Here is a 20,778-nt window from a genome sequence, read left to right as displayed (position 1 = left end):
GACTTCGATACCTGATTCTCAAGGCCGGCTCTAGTTTCCTCGATTGTATACTATTTCATAGGAAGAAAGCATAGATAAGCATGCCATAAGTATTCAACGTCGCAGAGTCATAGTCCTCAGAGGCAGGACACGGGACTGCATATAGTATATTGTAGTTCTCGTTTTAAATAGCGCTCGTTGTCGCACAGCTTTTGAAATGCAAGGCGGAATTCATGCTAAAACGATCGTGAAAGTAAGAGAGACGAAATTGATGATTTGCACGGAAATAATAAGAAGTAGTAGCCTAGAAACAGTCATATTGAGATTCGTACTGCTCAGCAATACGAAGTGCCTGATTCGCAGAATAGTTCATACGCTTTCTTAGGGAGAACTTTTCGGGACTATTTGGCCCAGTGTGCTTGCTAACCTCTGCAGTGCAGGACACCATACTTATTTCACGTTATCATCTATTTGTGTTATGCCTGACGCTTGCAGTATATTTATTCATTTCAACCTGTATTAAGAAACTTTTCATTTGAACAGGTGTGTTCTCGGCCTTTACCTCGGCTATATATCTTCCACCTCATCTTTTCGCTTGGCGTTGGTGAAACTTTCTTCGCTAATTCCAAACCTAATCGCCGTAATCATTTGGTTAGCCGCGGCTTTAAGTGCGCACCCTAATTTATTGCTATGGCGCGATATATTCTGTAGCAATATACAGATAAAACCAGCGCCTCTTACAGCTTAGTAGGCAATACGTGGGAAGTAGCTACGCTAAGACGACTGTGGGGTGAGAGACACGCTGTAAATTTTGTGCCCTCTTGATCTACTCAGAAGAAAGCCTTCCATAAACTTCCATTATAGAGTACTCTCTACTTCTTTCTGCTTTTTGAAGAGAGTTAAAAGATAACGAAAACTGAAAGTGGAACGGCAACGCATGACTTATGATTTACACATGACTCCAACGAATCAGCAGCTCTGAGCTAACGTTCTCGTCAATATCTATGTCTTTTCGTGGACTTACAATATAAAGTGTTATTTAGCCTCATGAGGTTTATATTGTTGTAAAAAAGAAAGCTCGATATTCCATAATCCTGCAAATTTTGCTTGAAATTTCGTTTTTATAGCATCTGGATCAGTACTGACTTTGAATAGGAGACCAGCGCCAAAGACAAAATTGAGCAAAATATTCAAAAGATGTTGAAACACAATTGGTTTTAATATCATTCATACTGAACGAGCTCTGGCGCTATAAATATTTTTTTTTGCAGTAGATGAAGTGCTTCGGTATACAGCATTAGTCCTCTTTCAGCAAGACCTAGCATTAACCAATGAGTTAACCAACTAACCGTACCATACTATACCACACCATACCATAGCATACCACACCATACCATACCATACCATACCATACCATACCATACCATACCATACCATACCATACCATACCATACCATACCATACCATACCATACAACGGCGCACTTCTGACGTATTGCTCGCTAGCTAAATTCGTTTGAAAGGCGTGCCAGCACCTCTACCAGTAGTAAAGGTGACTTTATTCCCGGTAGAAAACTGCAAAGCAGCGATAGTGCGTTAAGATAATTTTCTATTGACGTGTGTATTTTTTCCTTCAAGTGAAACTCCCTGTCCCCTTAGTTCTGTAATTTACAGTTAAAATGTTTCCTTTGTTGAGTATTTCGCCAAGTATTTTCTATTTTTCTGAACCTACTTTTTTATTGAACCCGCCACTAGCCTTTGGCTACGAGTCAAAATGTTGTTTTGTGTTTCATCCTATATATATAAGTAAATTAAAAAGACAGTAACACCTTTATTCAAAATATGCAGAGGAAAACAACGGGAACGACACGAGAAAGAAAAGATGAAACTAAATAATGTGGCGGCAACACAACATGCCGCTGCGCAGGTTGTCAGCCGTGAGAATAATCAGTGAGAAAAGCCTGTCTACTTATTCCAAGTCAAGGCTCGTACCTGAGCATCCTGGATAAGCTCTGGACGTTGCTTACGCGTGTTAATGCTCGCTGAGCCGTTCCCAGCAGCGCTGAACGCTGCTGTTCATCACTGTTAGTTCTTTTCTTTATTTTTTTAAACTGTCTAGCACTGTGCTGCTCTGTTCGCGACGCCAGTGGTCCAGCGATTACTGTGCGCGGCTGTGATGCAGTACAGATGAGCGGTCTTGTGCGAGGATGTCTTGGACATCCGCACGTTGCAGGAGACTCAATCTTTCCGCGTCAGAATATTCTTGGTGAGGAAGCAGGTGGAGTATACCGCGATAATGTACCGAGCAAGGCATTCAACGGTCCTTTACTGGGTAGTGTTTTCCCGGCTGAAGTCACTTCTCTTGATCCGCTGTCTGGTTAGTCAGAATTAACCAAACATCTTTTGCTTCTCTGCTTCTCTTCGGAAGAGCTTCCAAGCAACAAGCTTGTTTTGACGCACGACGACACCAGCTAGTTATAATTTTTCTGTCGTGATGCTGTTTTTACCCAGTCCAACAAAAAGGACTAGCGGCCGCTTTGGTGAAATATTTGCCATTTATCTTAACAACAAACACAAAAGACGACAGGCTGTTTTTCAGATTTCAGACAGCAAATCTCGGCTGCAGGTCTTGCAAATCGACTTCACATTAACGTGTCCAGCAGCGTTGTTTTTCTGGGCGTACCGGTAGGAGAGAAGACCTCTTTTTTCACCTAAACACAATAAAACCACCAAAAACTGCCGCTGCTTTTCATTAACCGGCTGTGTGTGTTTGTGCTTCTTTGAGGAGTTCGGGCGCCCTCCGAGATTTAGAAGAATTCTAACCGCGGGCTTTACTTCTTTTTCTTTTTTAGGTTGTTAGATTCTTCAACGCTCTTCCGCTTGGGCACTTTTTATATACAGATAGTGTATTTAGCCGCAGGCAAAACTGCTGCGCTTGGACTGCCAGAAATCGGTCGCGGGTTTTCCGAAAAACAAAAGAAACAAAAAACAAACTGTACAAATGCGCTTCGATATAACTTCTCTAAACAAAGCCCTCATGCAAAGTAGAACACTTCACGCGTTCAACTATGCGTCCTTACGTTCCCATTTCAACATTTTCCTCACTGTTAAATTTTGTTATCGCAGGTTGTTTTTCTACGGCCTTCTTTTTCAGTTCCACAAAAAAAAATACGGGGGTTTGTTGTGTGTCCGAACTATTAAATTGTTTTTTTTCTCGCCTCCAGGGCGTTCATTTCGTAAAACCTGTTTACCCACTCTGCCCTGGGGGGGGGGGGGGGGGGGGGGGGGGGTGTTCTTTTCGTCCAGAGCCCATCCTTTCCACTCTCTCTTCCTTTCTATTATTCACTTTAGCGGTCATTCAAAGACGTCACGATCACACTTCCGTTTCAAAATGAATGCAAAACATACAATTTCACCCTAGTTGATTGGAATAGACTAGCATCAAATGGCCATCTCGGGCAAAATAGCTTTCGCGCTTGAGCAACTAAGTGGCGAGGAGAAAGGGGCACCCAGAATCCTTCATTGTGCAGTGTTAAACACAACTCAGACTTTGATACGAATTTAATTTTGATGCCTTGTGGGAGATCCCACAGAAAACAATAATATCAGTCACAGATAAAAACAATGACAGACAATGGAAGTCTATAATGAGAACTCAGCCGCTGGTTCCCTGCGTGCCATACCTAACACCGAAATCTGCAGCAGGCGGCAAAATCAATCCGCGTCTGTGCGAAAAAGAAAGCAATTCTCTTCTGTTTGGACAATATTATCTTTGCAGTTGTAATTCTCGGCGGCTCTGTATTGGGTTCAAAACATGTTCTGTTATATCTAAGAATTTTTGACGATTTACCCAGTTCTTTTGTTTTCAGACATCGACCTTACCAGTAGACATGAACTCCTGTAAGGCAAAGTATTGCACAAAATCAGCAGCGACACAATTGTCACCTTTAAGCTTTCTTTCACATATCTTGCGAATGGAAAAACATGCTCCGTAAGAAAAGCTCCTTGGAACTTGAAAATAGATTTGTCTTGAATGCATTAAAAAATTGAATTTCAAAACTGATGCCTTCATAATACAGGCATTTTCATGGCCCTCGTTTTCCTCCATAGTTCTGCTCATCAGACGCCATGCTTGCAGCTTGTTATAAAGACCACAAGCCTTCAAACTTGAGATGCTTGCATTTCAGATATACGCTTATTTGGAGCATTGTTTATACGCAGAATCTCCGCCGGTGGCAATATAGGTTTCTTATCACCCGTTTAGAAGTATTGATTGATTCGAAAGGGAAGTTTTTAGTTGCGATCGTCCAGAATAAATCGAAATCAAGTACTACAGTACAATAATTAAAACATATAAGACCTCGACCTGAAGTAATCTTTAATCCAGAAACAAAACGAATTAGTCATATCATGTCCATTTTCGCAATCTTTTGCTTGGATTTCGAAAGGTATTCGTGTTTAAACAAGCTGAGAAGGGTGCCAGCATTTAAGAGCGTAAGGCCTCTCCCGATCAACAAAAACGTCGGACAAAAGTCATTAATTCCACTCCTAGGATAGAAATAGCCGTTTTCTCGTAAACAGGATTGCCCAACATCCATGCTCTTCGACTTCTTCGATGCATGGTTTTGTATGAAGACCCATTTGCCTCAGATTCTTTCAAAATTTACTCCTGTTTGCCTTCTCTAGAATTTATTCACAAAAGGTCATCACGCAAACTGGAATTTTGGACATTTTCGGGGACGCCTGTGGCGAAAATAACTCTTTTAAACAGATATTTTTTTCTTAGTTTCATATTTTTCAGGGAGGCTATGCTTGCTGCATAGGCCTCTGCAAATGGCCTCCAATTATTTATGCTCTGCGCCAGCTCTAGCCTTCTCGATCTAGCAAATTTGTGCACCTTATAACTCGGTCTGTCTACTGTTTTCTGCTTTGTAACTGTAATGGATCCATTACTGGGTACTGGTGCGGTATGATAGAGGTCCATGTTCAGGAGGCAGCCTTTGGAGATGGCGTTTGCTTCACGACTCGCCTGACGACAGGCTAGTTTCGGTGGCTTTTGCAGTTTTGACTTTTTTGGGGGCCGCTCCCAGGAGGTGAGGTAGCGAAATACATTCGCACACTCGCACGTGCGACAGATATGCAGGGTGGTGGGTCGACAGTCGTGGGCGGTGTAGTGGACAGAAGAAGAGCAGTCTGACATGGCACTGAAAAAAAACAAGTCTTTATTTGATGATCCTGTTCCCAGAAAGAGTTGCATTCGTTGGAGGCGATAGTAACGACTGCATTCGGGGGCGCGGAAGAAAATAATTCCTCTGCTCTCGGCAGAGCTCATTTTAAAGATAACGAGGAGCTTCCGGGATAATGTGCCTGCATCTACGACCACTGATCAAGGTAAAAAAGGTATTGCGGTATCATTCATTCCAAGCAAATCTCTCTGCATCCATGGAACAAACAAAATGAGAAGGTTTCGTTTCGGCGGGTTTAAGAACAAATATTGAAAAACAAAATTTACATTATTTCATGCCAATAAACTGGAAGACTCATTGAAGCTCTATATTTATTTGGTTAGGTCTCTTTTTAGTGCACATGTCCACCATTCTTGGCGCAAAAATTTGAATGTATGGATATTATAACCTACTGTTATAGAAAATTTAAGGTAATGGTCCGTTCATCTGACGCGTAGCAAAATCTTCCTTTTAAAGTTTATCCATGCCCACATCCTTCAATTACGGCTGACATAGAAAACCAACGAGAAAGATTTTTAACGATAGTAGAAACGTTAATAACAAAAAAATGCAAGCCTTCTCACTGGAGATCTACGGATGTATTGATTGCTGCAGTGAAATCTTACAATAAATGTAAAAATTGACTTCAGAAACTTTTTTTTGTTGAAAAATGCTTTTGTCCAGAATTCTTTGGTATGCGAGCATTTATTTTTATTTCGACAGTATTTTCACACTGAAGCCCTATACTTCGCACACTATAAGGTTTTAAATGTTTCATTTGCTGTTGTTCTGCGCGTCCCGAAACACGCCGCGGTAAAACCAGCGCGCAGAAACAGCGACGAAGTGTCACACATGCGCAGCACTCCTCCCAATGTCAGGTTCAGGACAAAGGACGCACGCACGGCAGCGACTCATTCATGCGTGGGCGCGATCGGTAGCACACGAAATCACAAAGAACCTCTGACTTCAGAAACTGAACAGTGCGAGACCACAAGATTATAACAGCGAGAAAAAAAAAACACGACGGTTGCGGAAGCAGTAAGAGCAGGCGAAACTGGAAGGGCAGCGACGCGAGGGTCGGAATCACGATTCTACTTTTACTACTTCACTAAACGACAAGGCTGCTTTGCAATTGTCCCCGAGCAAAAGGAGGAAATTAGGTTCATTCACGGACGTCTCGTGTGACGGCACGTGAAAGCGGCAGTCGACGTCTATCCGAGATCGCCTGAGGACGACGTCAAAATTGTCGCGGACTATACAAGACAACACGACGGGTATCACAGGGCGAGCGGAAGTCGCCGTCGTCCAACTTGACGGCTGCTGTTCTCCGAAAGCGGCGAAGGAGAGGGGCTGGACGTCCCCTCGTTTTGCACAGCTCCGGCGAAGCGGCGAGAGTCCATGCTGCCCATGTGGACTCCGAGTTGCGACTAACGTGGACCCGTACGGAGCAGCGCACCCCCACTGGCGCCGCCATCGCCGGCTGGGGAATGTTCCACTCGCGGGCACAGGGGAGAAACTCCACATGGAGCAGCTCTCTGCGCACACGGAGTGGACGTCTTCCCTGTGCGCGCGAAGCATCAAAGATGAGATATTATCTGATGTTGTAAAAGCACTCTCTAGTCGACAGCCTTGACTTCGTGTTAGTTACTTGCAGCAAGACTTTCATTTGAGCTAGTTGGTTGTAGCATGACATGGTTTACGCAAAAAGCGTACTGGCGGTCACATCTTCATAAGCAAGCCATATGTCTCGCTGTCGGAAGAAGAGATTAGTTTTCTCAGTGGTTCATTATCAGCACTATAATCATTGCTTGGCCCTTTTGGCAAGTGTGCTTTTGGCATGTCACCGCTTGTATATGTCTTGCTTTTATCTTTGCCTGCTCGTGTGGTTATAAAGTGGTTTTTTCCATGAATAAACTTAGTTGGAAGTTGGCGCTAGTACTGTCAGTGTGTGTTGTGTCCGTATCTTAGCGCCAGTACGCTTTTTGCGTAAACCATGTCATAGTTACTTGCGCTCGCAGACTGAGATCAATAGGTGGGAGAGATAATAGCGCTAATATTGCTAGAGAATTTTGCTAGCACCTTGGAGGAGCATAAAAATTTAGCGCCATCTACCGAGCGAAATGCGGTCTGTAGCGTAATCAGGTTGGCCAGTCACATCATTTGATTACCGCTCATGTTCTCTGCTGGCGTAGTGTCGCAGAGTAGTCACAACTGGCTCGTTTCAACGGTACTTGAATATTGATTTTGTGCCTGACGTGAGATGCGGTGCGCATCCACGCGACCACTGAAAAAATTGAGCGGGCACTTTGTTGGCCTAAACTGCGGTGAGGCGAAAGCCTTTAGCGCGGTGTTGCTGCTTGTGTCGCTGATGTGTGGTTAAGATGTTAATTAAGTACACAATTGTTTGTGAATCTTAAATTATGGAGACACTGGAGGGCGTTTGGGAGGCATCCGTCTGATTCGACGCCTTTCTACAAACACTCTCTAGCGTCCTAGACAAGGAGAACTACATATGCGTTGGCAGGAAGTAGCGCAGTAGTCAAAAAGAGAAAGAAAAGGAGGTAGCGTAGTCGTTAGCTCGCTCGGCTGCGGAACGGAAGGATGGTGGTTCGAATCCCATCGTGCAGCTTAATTTCTTTCTTATCGATTTGAAGAGTGTCACGGACGGACGGACGGACGGACACCGCGAGTGTGAGCCATTAAAGGCTTTTGCCTTAATATAATTGGCAAGTCACATTTAAAAGCCTCGCATAACGCTTTATGGCAGTAGAACAGACAACCTTAGCTTCCGCTTCCGAGGTGAGGCATACTCTTTGTAACCCTTAAACTAAGTTCGAACTGCTTGAGCCTGTTATTTGCTTTTCTCAACATTTTTTTCTTCCTTTCCAGGAGGCCTGCACGTAAAAACACGAAAGTGACCACGCTTTGTGTCGAAGCGTTACATGGCTGTAAATTTCACAAACATGCGGAAATTTGCTGTGATGATCAATATTTCAAATTTGCTAAAGGTGGGGCTATCCGGCTAAAAAATTGATTCTTTGTTTTATTGAAAAAATGAGAAGGCTGTGTCTGTAAACCAACTGAAACTTAGAGCACGGCATGATAAAACCGGCCAGGACTTCTTGTAGCGTGCCGGTGACGTTAGTTTCTTGAGCTGATAATGTAAATCTAGCCGCTGAGGAAACAATATCAGTGACAGCCGCGCGACTGCACGAATCCGTTATTTAGATAAGCTCTATCTTACAACAAGAGATGCTAGACTTCAAACAGGATGACCTACGGCACGTGCGAAGGCATGGACTGCCAAACTGCACCCGTGAAGTCAAGTACGCTGAGAAACACTATCTGGAGCAAAAGTCTCCAAAACGCGTAATTGCAATGTATGCGCATAGGAGCCATGTCTGCCAAGGACCGCATAGTTTTCCTGCCACGTCGTACAACACGTGTTTGCGACATGCTCCTCCAAACTGCCCTCCATTCTATGGTACGAAACTCGATAACAGTCATAAGGAAGTTACCTTGAGAGCAACTAAGAATTCTGCATTCAATTATACATTTTAGGGAGACCTAATGCAAATTTGCCTTTACTGGATTTAAAACTCCGTATTCCCTCTTGAGATTGCAACCTGTAATCAGTTGTTAAAAATATTAAATACTTATCTTAACTTTGCCTAGTTCATTACTACGGTGCTCAGAACTTCCAGCTTTTGTCAGGTAAAGGGTAGCGTTCTGCAATCGAGTAAACTGCGCAAATTCGATCAAGTCATACGCTGCTCTCCCAAAACCAAATTCAAGCGTAAAAGTTCCGCCTCAAGTGCACAGAATGAGCAGCGATCTTACAAAATAACCGCGCAATTTCAGTAACTTTTCATAATAGTTTTATATTAACACCACGCCAGTTATTCTCACAAAGCTCAGCTGCACCACTGGAGCAATCAGTAGCTTCTTAGAGGCAAAGCACCAGTGCTTAAAGACGTCTGAATACCTGTATGCATGCATTATTCTACTTTCTGAACTGGCAGTGAAATGCATGGGTGTCGTTTCTTTTGAGTGAGTCACAACTTTCTCCATTTATCTGAGTCCGGTAGACTTATATTTATTTCATTTTTTTTTCTGTAGGCTCTTTCGTGAAAGATAAAATTCTGCTTGAAATTAAAATCGAAGCCTCTTCGACCATCAACTTATCGCATTATGAGCTTACTGAGGAGTGTCGGCAAGCTGTTTACCCCGAAAAAATCTTCAGGAGGTTTTGAAGGGCGAGTCAACGGCTGTCAAAAGGATCAGGGTCTTAAATTCTAACGTAGCGTGTGTGCGTCGAAAGCAAATTACCATTGCCCGACTTCTTATTTCTTTGACTGAGTCGTTGGTAGAGATAGCGCATAAGGACCTGTCGGAAAGCTCCACAGTGGTATCAGCGAAACCACAATGATTAAGGAGCAATTCTGCGCACAATGATCTTAAGCACTAACCAGGAAGATTTATTCGAATAAAGCTTAATTTCTAACATGTCAGTGGTAATACTCGATGGAGAGGAGTCATACTTCATTGCCCATTCCACAGTTAGTGTGTTTTTTTTCTAGAGAAGAAGAAATCTTAAACTTTTTAAGGAACTGCGCTCCTTTCGCTGCCGTCGTGTACGGAGAACTCATGTTCTGGACCAAAGTGTGTCTGGCGCGAGAAACAGGGCCAAGGAAAAATTTTTAATGCTTAATAAATACTAATATAATAATATAAATACTAATACTATTACTAATTTCGTGCATCGATTTCACGCATATTGTACTTCGCGTTTGTCCATAGTCACTTATGTTACTGCCTAGAGACATGGGGAGATACCTATAAAACGTATTTAGAATCAATCTTACGCTTGCAGAAGCGTGCTGTTCGTACCATAACCTTTGCAAAGACAATCGACCCTAGCCGACCACTCTTTCAAGAACTGCGAATATTACCGGTATCAGTTGCATACAAACTAAAGATAGCTCAAATAATAAACACAGTAATAAGAACTAATGAACCAATTCCTCTTAGACTGTTTAGATCGCCGCTGAGACAAACAACAGCCGTCACTAATAATAGATTTAACCTACCGCCTTGTCATAACACTTACGGTAAAAAGGCTATTAGAGTATAATGGTGCCCAGATATGGAATGAGATTCCGATGACATCAAACTCAAACATAATTTTTCGGCCTTATTGAAAAACATTTTTCTTGTCTGTCCAGAACTGTGGGACTAAATACGTTTGTGCTTGGTTTTGCACGTTTATAAACCTTTTTTTTTGTTTTTCAGAATATGTATGTGCTTAACATATTTGCAATGCCGCTATGGTAGCATTTCACGTCTTTTTGTGTATGTATTGGAATGTCTGCCATTTCTTTAGTGAACATCAAGTATTTGGACCCTTCACTATCCGAGCTGGCTATGGGTTCAATCAAGTTTTGAAGAATTAGTTTTATAAAATAAAATGATGATGATGAAAAAATCAGGCATATGACACCTAAAACCAGAGTTGTGAAACCATTTAGGTGTGAATGATTCGCCTGTCGGCTTTGAAAATTCATTGCTAGGGTCCAGCGGAAGAGAATCACTGCATCAAAGCGCACAGTTTCGCCACGCCCTTAAGGAGAGTGGCAGCAGGGAGCGTTCATTGGAGGATTCACTGTGCAGGTCATGTACGCTTTGTGCGCAGTTGAGGGGAGTGCAGTGACCTATGGAACGGAATGACAGGAGTATGTTAAGAGTCAGGAAGAGAGCATTAACGGTGATTGGACTAATAAGAGTCACTGAGACGTTCCTGAAATAAAGAAGAAGAAATGGGCGTCACCAAGGTATATAATTCAAGGGCAAGATAGCCGGTGGTTCCAGAGTGGAACGGAATAGATTTGAAGAAAAGACAAGCATATAGAGAGAGGTGGCAGAAATTACTGTGGGCGGTTGAGACTGGGAAATTCGCTAGAATAAGGTGGCCGCAGCTGGCACAGGACAGGCTTGATTTGACCAATATAGAAGATGCCTTTGTCCAAAAAGAATGAATATATTTTTTTTTTCACAGTGATAGATGGTAAGCACCCGTTCCTTGGTTTCGTGTCGCAGTAATATGTCGTACTCGTCGGCGCAACCGGTAGGTTCGTCGCCATGGGAACCACTCAGAGGGTGGTTGTCACGTGTTCGGAGAAAAATACGTAACCAGTGGCTAATTAAAATTTCTTTGAGGCAGTTGGTTCACACATAAATAATAAGAGCGAAGCACAAAATCGACACGGAACACAGAGGTAACACTGAAGAAAGCACGGGCGCTGCCTACTGACTGTTTATTTCGAAGCAATTCCGCACATTATAAAGCCACAAGAAAGACCACATGTCAAGCAGGAAGGCAATGAAGACGTCTATCTGGAGGGTGGTTACTCTTGAAGGAAGAAGCTTTCGGGAGATCGGAGAAATCAAACAACCGGAGGATGGTTACCCTGGAAGGGAGAGGGTATGTCGAGAGCGTACGAAGGCCACGGAAACCATCCGTAAAAGTTAGCGTGGAAGGAGGGTTACCACAGAAGGAAGAAGGTGTGGAGAGAGCAGAGGAATCCCCAATCAGAGGATGGTTACAACGGTAATCGTACGAACAGTGATTACCATCGAAGAGGTGGGTGAGGTGGAAGTGAAAATTCCCAGACGGAGGATGATTACCACGGTAGCAGGTGGGTATGGCAATAGTGTGAGGACACGCATCCGGTAACTGGTCGCCATGGGAACCAACCGGAGCGTAGTTACCACAGAGCGAAGATGTAAGCTGCCGTGGAAGGAAGGAAGTCGAAATGACTGCGGAATAGCGAGCGAAATCGAGTGCTGAACTTGGCGACACACTGCAAGAGAAATGCAACTTACATATTGGAGCGCCTTTAGCAAATACATTTTTCGCAGAGCATGTGATGTACGTTTTCTTTCGGGGTTCAGTAATGCAGATTTAGCAAACAATATATAAAAAAGTAAGGAACCTGCTGCGGACCAAACTGGCTTTTCACAATGGTCAGCATAATGAGAATACATCTATTGTTGACCGCCACAGTGGTCTGAGCATCCGCCTCGAATGCGGTAGGTGCGGGTTTCGATCCCCAGTGCCGCCGGGTACCCACCAGTGATAAAATGCGTACAAGCTTTCCGCTAGTCTGGTGCTCGGCTTATTTAAGGTGAAAGCTTGGGAAATAGGTATTTGACCCCACCTTGAGTAGAACAAAAATATCTTGCGCCATGGCGCTCTTTGGCCATGGATGTCCTTGCGCCATAAGATCCGACATCATCAATACTTCTATTGCTATTTTATATGTTCCCAACACGCTATCTATATCTATAAAACCAAGCCCAAATTACTCAAGAGAGAGCGCACAAGCAATAATTTTTTCACCTGTATATAAGTGAAAGCCAACATTCAAGTGCAGCATTCAGACTTCGAAAGTGAGACGCTCAATTTCAGGAGGACGGGAGAACTAATCAGCCCGCCACGGACAATTCTTCGCCCACGAGCGCTCCCCACTGGCGCACAAGCAAGCGAGCGAGCGGTGAAACACGGTCAAGAGCAAATAAGAGAGATCGAAAAGCGATGCCTAAAAACGAGACAGCGTGAGTGGAGCTTAGCGCTTTGTTAACAAGGCCGAGTCGGTGGACGGCAACAAATTTTTGCGACCGCCTCGAACGGACTCTTCAGACGCTTGTTCCAGGGGCGGAGAAATGGGGGGAGGGAAGAGAGTGCGGTAAGAACAGCAGGATTGGACAAGGCTGGCTCTCTGACATTCGCAATAATTAACCTTGCACTTTAAAGAACTAATCTGCATAATTTGGTAGGGATGGCCATTAGCCGCACATGCCACCTGCTACTGTCCTCTTGGTGTCTTCTTTCGTTCTTTACTTTCTTTTCTCGTTTTATTTCCTGACGGTACTCGCGGATTATTGCGGTCAGTTGGAAAAGAACAGTGTGGCTGATGGCGCTAACCTTTACGCGACGAGGATCGGGCGAACACCGCATCGTTACTTCTGCTCTTTGCCCGTAAAACGAAGAAATGTACACAAATGCCAAAGAATTAAAGATCCAGGCCCAAACTCAATCGAAAATGAAACGAGCCCCTCCGTACAACGCGACAGAGGAGAAGGCAGATTTAAGAAAATATACTGCAGATTCTGCAAAGGTTATCAGCACAGTTTTTCCTCTCGCGATAAATAATGCGGCATCGAGGAATGAGCCAAGTAATAAGCACAAATCGGTAAAAACCCGGCTGCTCTGTCTTTTAAGGTCTCGCAAGGTTGTTCTAGACTTTCGAAAAATCGTACCTTGCCTGCGTATGTACTTACATTTGGTTGAGTAAGGCTGGGCTAAATTTGGTTCGCTATCTACTTAATCTTTATAACCTTTTCCCCCCATCACACGTTACCTTCTTCCTCCTAGCTTTCATGATGAAATAATAGCGCAAAATGCTAAAAATAGCTCCCAGCTTGCGGCTTTCCTCCTGGCTGCCTGATGTCTTGTGAAAAGAAGAAAATAAAGATATTCGTTTCAGATCGAAAAGCAATTTCGAGGTATCATAGGCGAGGCTTTATTATGCTAGCTCCATGTAAGCCGGTGGCTTGCTGCAGCTACTGTTATGCAAGTCCTAGCATAAGGCGAAATAAATGGCCATAAAATGTGAATTAAGAAGTTTAATTTCGTGCGGCCGAAACCCTGGGCACGACGTATATTAAGTTATGGAGGCGCTCGTCGAAGAGGTAAGAAACATGCAGTTGACAGCAGCGGCTTGTTTCATGCCGGAACAATGTTTGTCGCATTGGCGTTGCGGGCTAAGTAATTTCACTTTTATTTCTTTTTTTCTACCCAGTTTACTCTTTGTCTGTAGGGGAGGGCAAGCATATTTATTTAGGTGGTCTCTCTCTAATATTGCGTCGAAATCGCCGACATGCGAAGCCTCTTTTAAAACGTGTCCCGATTAGGCTGCCGAAGGTAGGGATTGAACCCACGTACTTGAACTGAAGGGCACAGCTTTTACACAACTGTTCTCTGCTCGCCACCCGGCGGTGAGAAAAACTAACACAATTGTTTGGTCTTCGAGCGTCACGAAAGGCTTGCAAGGAGGTTCTGTCTGTGTATATACATTATGAAGAGGAATAGGCAACAATCCAAAAGTAAAATGACAAGTAAAATGACGGAGCAGTACTAGTTCTTGCGTCTCTTGTTCATCATGGCGATCGTAAAACAGGTCACTCATGTGCATCTCGCGCAAATGCAGCAAAATATTTAAACCTCGCGTCGCGTACAGATAGCTGAAGAACGGCGGCCAAAAAAGAAACAAACTGCTCAGTTCTCGAATACTTCCGCTTCAGTGTCATCTTGATAAATCAGCGCTTTCCAGAAAATCGTGCCCTAATTTACGACGTTGCGTCCCACCTTCCACTTCCCAGCAGTATCACACGAGGAAGATAACCACGGAGATAGCTGCTTTCCTTTATTGTGCGTTGCAGGGTAATCCTTACCGGCTACATTCATGAATTCAAGGAGTCGTAAACACGCATATTTCACTAAAATTATTGCACTCTGAGAAGGGCACATTCACCTACAACATACAGTTGTGGATAATAGTCTACAGGATGCGGGTTCATTAGAAAAATATATTTCTTTGTAGTCAGAGAAAGCAGGTCAATCAAAACCATGAACTTACGAGAGGGAATGCGTAGTGCATTCTTTCAAAGTATACCGTCTCGCTGACTGGTGAGGTTTAGAAAAATAGATTTTTTTCCTGCAGATCCGCATTCCTTAAAATTTTGCCTGTGACTGCCCGTTTCGAGTTGAAAAGCTGTTTTGAACACCAAAATAGGAATAACCGAACTGTAAAAATAAATATGGCTCAAAACGCATTTTTCAGATGTGTGAGAAAATGTCGACTGTTTTAGAGCCATATATGAGAAAAACAATTCCTTCATACGTATTCTTGAGTTCGCAACGACGTTTTGTTGAGCGTGACACAGCGCATTGGTCCACAGACTTCTAATCCGCAGTGTACTCGCGGTGACTGAAGTTCATGAAAATGGGAAAACTGAGGAAGGCGAACCTCACCACAGACCTCAGCCTCTATTATGCAAACCGCGCCATCAATTCCTTTACGAGTCATGTCGGATCATGCATATAAATGGTTCTGCTGCTGAGCACGAATTCACTGGTTCACCAATTTTGATGTAGACGAAATGCGAACACATTCTTGTGTTCATATTTCGGCCAGCGGTAAATGCCCCAGGTAGACGAAATTATTCCGAAGTCCTGAACTTTAACATACGTAATTACTGCGAAGGCAACTCTGACACTTCAGACGTACCAGTAATTATCATGCGAGTCAAAGTCAGGGAACATCCCTCGAAGAGTTTTCGGTTGTTCGCGAATGAAATGTGCCGTTTGATATACAAAAAAGCAGTGTGTTTTCTGCTGCTTGAGCAGCCCTGAGCAGTTCGTCTGAATGCATCAGGGGGCGTGCATATCGGCTAAGCGCCTAATCAGAGTTGCACTTATTGCCTAGTCAGAGTTTTATATGTTTGTACATGAAAACACACAGAACTTCACAGCAGGTATGAGCAAAAAATTCTGGTATGCGCTAAACGTTACCTCAGATAATCGGAGGCTGCGTACACAGTGCTAACCGCGACTAGTCCTAATTGTAACCGTCGTCGCTCTCCAACACTTTAGATTGCTTGTTCGCGAGGCAATCAAGAATCTTTGGTTCAAATTGTTCCGAGTATGCGATCTCTGATTAGATTACACTGCGGACGGTCTGCAGCTTCCGGAAAGCTGTATGCTTTCTCCGCGCGAGAGGTCGAGTAGACTTGTTTTCCTAACCAGCTATTGACCCGAGTCACTGTTTGTCCTTTCGTTATCTTCTTGCTGCGAGCCAGGAATTCTTCTGAGAGTCACCTTCATTTCCGAGATGCTCTGGATACTCCGCGCTGTTTCCCCGTTTGAGCTGTTTTTTTTTTCTGTGCGCGGTTCTCTTCCGTTAATTTCAATCGCATGCGTTCAGACGAGCGTGGCGTTTAATCAGAACCCACATTCGTGCACACTTTTTGCTACGCTTTGATACTTACTGTATTTGTTTTGCTTGCTAGTGTTCTCCCGTGCTCAGCGCTCTCCTTTCATTTGACCCGCTTCCGTTCCCGATTTCACGTCCGTGGCGTCTCGGCCGTTACGAGCTCTCTGCTCGCCTCGTAACCGAATTTTGAAAGCGAGACTGGGAAAGCGGCTTTCGTATGCTCGCCGTTCGTATGCTCGCCGCCGTCAAATTGCGTTTCTCTGTCCCTTCCCTCCGTCCACCCTTTCTTTTTACTCCTACACTCGGGTTGCTTTTGAAATCGAGGTTCCCGGAGCTTCTTCTGCAGACGACAGCCTGCCAGCACAGCAGTGCCTTTTCTCCCTCTCTCTTCCAATCTCCCGTTTGCCCTAATCCTAACGCGTGGAATTAACGGCTCGTGAATAAGAAATCATATTCGGCACTCTTCCACTCTACAAAACGACTGTATACTCTCCGAATCTCATTTCTTCCTCCTGGAGCAGCCAGAGCCCCCTTCCTTGGCGCGATGGCGCTGACGACTCGCGACGGTGTGGTCAGAACTTGCGGCTTGGAAGTGCTGGTGAAGGAAGGCAAGAACGGAAAGACGGGAGGGGGGAAAGAAGGTGGTACCGGTGCTTTGAAAGCAGTGGATATGGAACAACCGCGTCAAGTGAATGTCGAGCATAGCTTTTCGAATAAGAGTGGTTGGTTTATGGGCTTCAACGTCTTCAAGCGACTCTGGCTATGGGGACGCCGTAGTGGAGGTCTCCGGAATAATTTCGACCACCTGGGGTTGTTTAACATGCACTCACATCGCCAAGTGCGCGGGCCCCTAGAATTTCGCCTCCATCGAAATTGGACCTCGCGGCCGGGACTGAACCCCGGAACTCCGGCTCAGTAGTCGAGCGCCATAACCATTGAGCCACTGCGATGGGTTTTCCGGAAAAGAGCACGCTTGTGTATACTTTTCGTCACAGGGTGCGCACTCCGCTCCTAAGAGGCGCAAGGAATGAGCCATTTATGATACAGGTATTACAGTTACCATTGGTGGTGTTATCGTTGACCGTGCTATCTCTTTGTGATGCTGCAGTACTCAACTCGTTAGTGGAAATCTAAGCTCTAGCATCGAATATCGACGGGGGGGGGGGGGGGGGGGCAGCTAGCTGCGAACCAAGAAAGAATAAAAGTGCTAACGCATTGGCAACATGATGGTTCAAAGCACTTTCCAGCAGAAATTTCAAGTCTCAAATAGGGTACCCAGCCTTTCCGTTTACTGCCTTGGGGACCTCCTTCCCGCTTCTTTCTGGCGTTGTGCCGTACTGTAAAGCAAGGCGCCACAAATAAATGGTTTCCTCACCCACATTTCTGACGATTGTGCATTTTGCTTGTCGCTGCATATTCTACATACAGTTCTCTCAACTACATATATACTAAGCTGTTTAGTGCCTCCCCGTTACAAAATGTAAACTGCGACTTACTTTGGAGCCCTTACCATATCAACACGTGTTGCCCACGAGACCGTGCAGTGTGCGCAGCAGTTTTAAAGCTCGCTGATCAATCCTTTCATGCCAGCAGCACTAAACTAAGCCCGAATATAATCTCCCCTCTTAAAAACTGTCTCACGTAACCCGCTCAACTTTTTTATACACCGCCTTATACTACTACTAAAGCAGTTCACAATGCATTTGAGCAAGCCCCATGAAGAATGATTTTGCTTTTTGTTAAGAATGGAATAATTCGGCAGCTCACTGCACCGCATCTTTCTTGCGTATATTCACAGGCATTCTCCAGATGTATTTTTGAAAAATTTACCGATGTGCGCGGCAATTCGCCCTTCTTGTAACGCCCAAATTGTCATTAACAATAAATAAATATAATAAAACTGAACAGAATCAGTTACACAAATAATTCCTATCCCAGTTGTTTGTTATTCCTTTCTACTATGTGTTCTAGTGAATTATGGCGACATCGCTGCCGGCTGAGCAAGTAATGCCATTCGCAGGCTCCGCCACCGGAACAGGGCTGACCATTATGTGGCAAAGAGACAAATAAATGCATAGAAAGGAACGTTGCAAAATACAGCCCCTGGTAGTTAACTGCCCTTGCTTGGGCTGTGCACTGGCATGCTGTGAATCATACCATGTTTACAAATACACTCTCTCTGACATGTGAAAATCAATTTTTACTTGCTTGTTCGCTCCGTTCTTGCCCCCGAGTCGAGGCCTATTTTTCTATGTGCTCTCAATGATTAAGTCTCACGACACGGCAAATGTTTTCTTGCCACCAGATAAGAAAAAAAAGAAAAAAACATGTGAGGGGGCAAGTACTTGGTCTGAAAGAGTGTACTAGCTTTAGCTAAATACTCTTGTCATTAGGTTTTGTGGTTAAGGCGCTGAGTCCTCTCGACAATCACTCGCACCTTGACGCAAGCAGGGAAGCTTATCTTATCAGCTCGGCAGTAAGAGTAGCGCCAAGTATGAGGTGAATGCAGTGGAAAGATGAATTTTTGCTTTTTGGAGATTGCGATTTTCAGGGCCTTTCTTTACATCCGTATTTCTGCTTGCGCATTGTCTAATAACCATATAATGTTGCTATTACATGCAAGATGTCGAAGCTTAAACTATATGTCCGGAGCAAACTTTTTCTCTTAATGTTGGTCACAACCCACCTATTGCACTGGCATATTTTGGTTGTTCTTGTGGCATTGATGGCAAGGTCAGATCATTTTCACGCTTAGAAAATATATCCTGTACTTCGTTGTTTGCTAACCGGCAACTTATCCTTGCATAACCAGCTGACAGTCCGAACTTATGCCCACATGTTATTTTTCATTCCTGTCTTAAGGAAAGGTCTTCCAGCAGTTTAACTTTGCACAACCGCTTCCTGCACATAACCATGCACGTCATCATCATCACCATATTTATCATCAACACCCACAGCAAACTAAAGCTGAAACTATAGTCCCAGAAAATTTTAAGAAAGGAACACTTTCGTGGTAGGCGCGGTGGGAGCACTAAGTAGAGCGAGACAACAATAAATAGGTACACTTTGTTCTTAGACGTGTATTGATGCTGGTCCACCGCCTTAACGCCCCATTGAAACCATCATGCAAGTTTCGGTTGAAACCTAGCCCAGCTTGCCATCGTTATGTGATAGTGCAAAGTACAAGGCTCTCGACAAGCTTGACCACAGCTTCGAAGCAAACTCGCTCCTCATAACACCCCAAACAACGCCCGGCGCTCGCTCGATACGATGCCCATGGAGTCAACCACCAGCCGCGGGAGCGAAGTTATTACACTCAAAAAAAGCACGACCGATGGTAAGCCGGAATTAGCTCAGGGGTACCCGCTTATGTAACTCATCCGTCAATCCTCCCCCTAGCTTATCTCCCCTGCTATTTACTTATTAGTTTTTCCAGCTGTTACACCAGCGCCCCGGTGACCCGTGGGGGTGTCGCGTGGAGTCCTGAAATTCCCTGCTTGTCGAAGAACTCACGCCCCACGGAGCACAAAAATCGCACACTCCGCACGTGATGCGAACACGACTGTCTCTGGGATTCATTCAGATTGAAGGGTGTTCCGCAACGACCGATGTCGCTGTTCTTGGAAATGGCGCGGAGCTCTAATAGGTATTCTGAAGCGGGAGAAGAGCTAGGCGACTCCTTCCTCGAACAATCTGGCTCTGATATCCGGCCTGGCCTCTTTTGATGTGAACCCGTCCGTGCGAGTTGCGCGTCCGCCTCGATCCGTTTTCTTGTTGTTGTTTTTTTTGCAACGTCAGCAGTTGTGTAGACAACCCCCCCCCCCCCCCTCCCTTCACCCCCACGTCTAATGTTCATCGTTAAGATGAAAGGCGTAACCATGTAGCAAAGTCACATGACTAATTTTTATCCGTCAGATGGCCCGTTTCAGTGACACAGTCAACGTTGAAACTCATGTTAAAGGTGTTTTTCGTGAACGGTCATTGAAGTATTACTTGCTTTCGTGGCATAAAAAAAATCCAAATACGATTTCCAAAAATCAGTGTAATCTTTAAGAGACACAGAGGAAAATGTTATTATCAATGCGAATAAGATAGTCAAAGTAGCCGAACACTTCACAAATATATACAGTAGCCAATGTAATCAGGACGTTAATGAGAGGGGCTAAGGGCACAATACTGGGACGTCCCGCCAGTAACGAAACAGGAAGCAAAGAAAGCTTTAGGAGCAATGAAAAGGTGGAAAGCAGCTAGTGAGGATCAGGTAACCGCAGGACTGTTGAGGGACGGAGCGGAGATTGTGCTAGAAAAGCAAGCTACCCTATTTACGCAGTGTCTTATGACTTAGAGCGTACTACCCTATTTACGCAGTGTCTTATGACTTAGAGCGTACCAGAAGCTTGAAAGAGCGGTAACGCCATCTTAATCCATAAGAAAAGAGACGTCAAGGAATCTAAAAATTACAGACCGATCAGATACTGCCCGGTGCCTGTACAGTATTTACTAAGGTAAGTGCTCATAAAG

The sequence above is a fragment of the Amblyomma americanum genome, chromosome 4 (genome assembly GCF_052857255.1).
Source record: "Amblyomma americanum isolate KBUSLIRL-KWMA chromosome 4, ASM5285725v1, whole genome shotgun sequence".
Taxonomy (NCBI): Eukaryota; Metazoa; Arthropoda; class Arachnida; order Ixodida; family Ixodidae; genus Amblyomma; species Amblyomma americanum.
Note: the sequence above shows the minus strand (reverse complement) of the source record.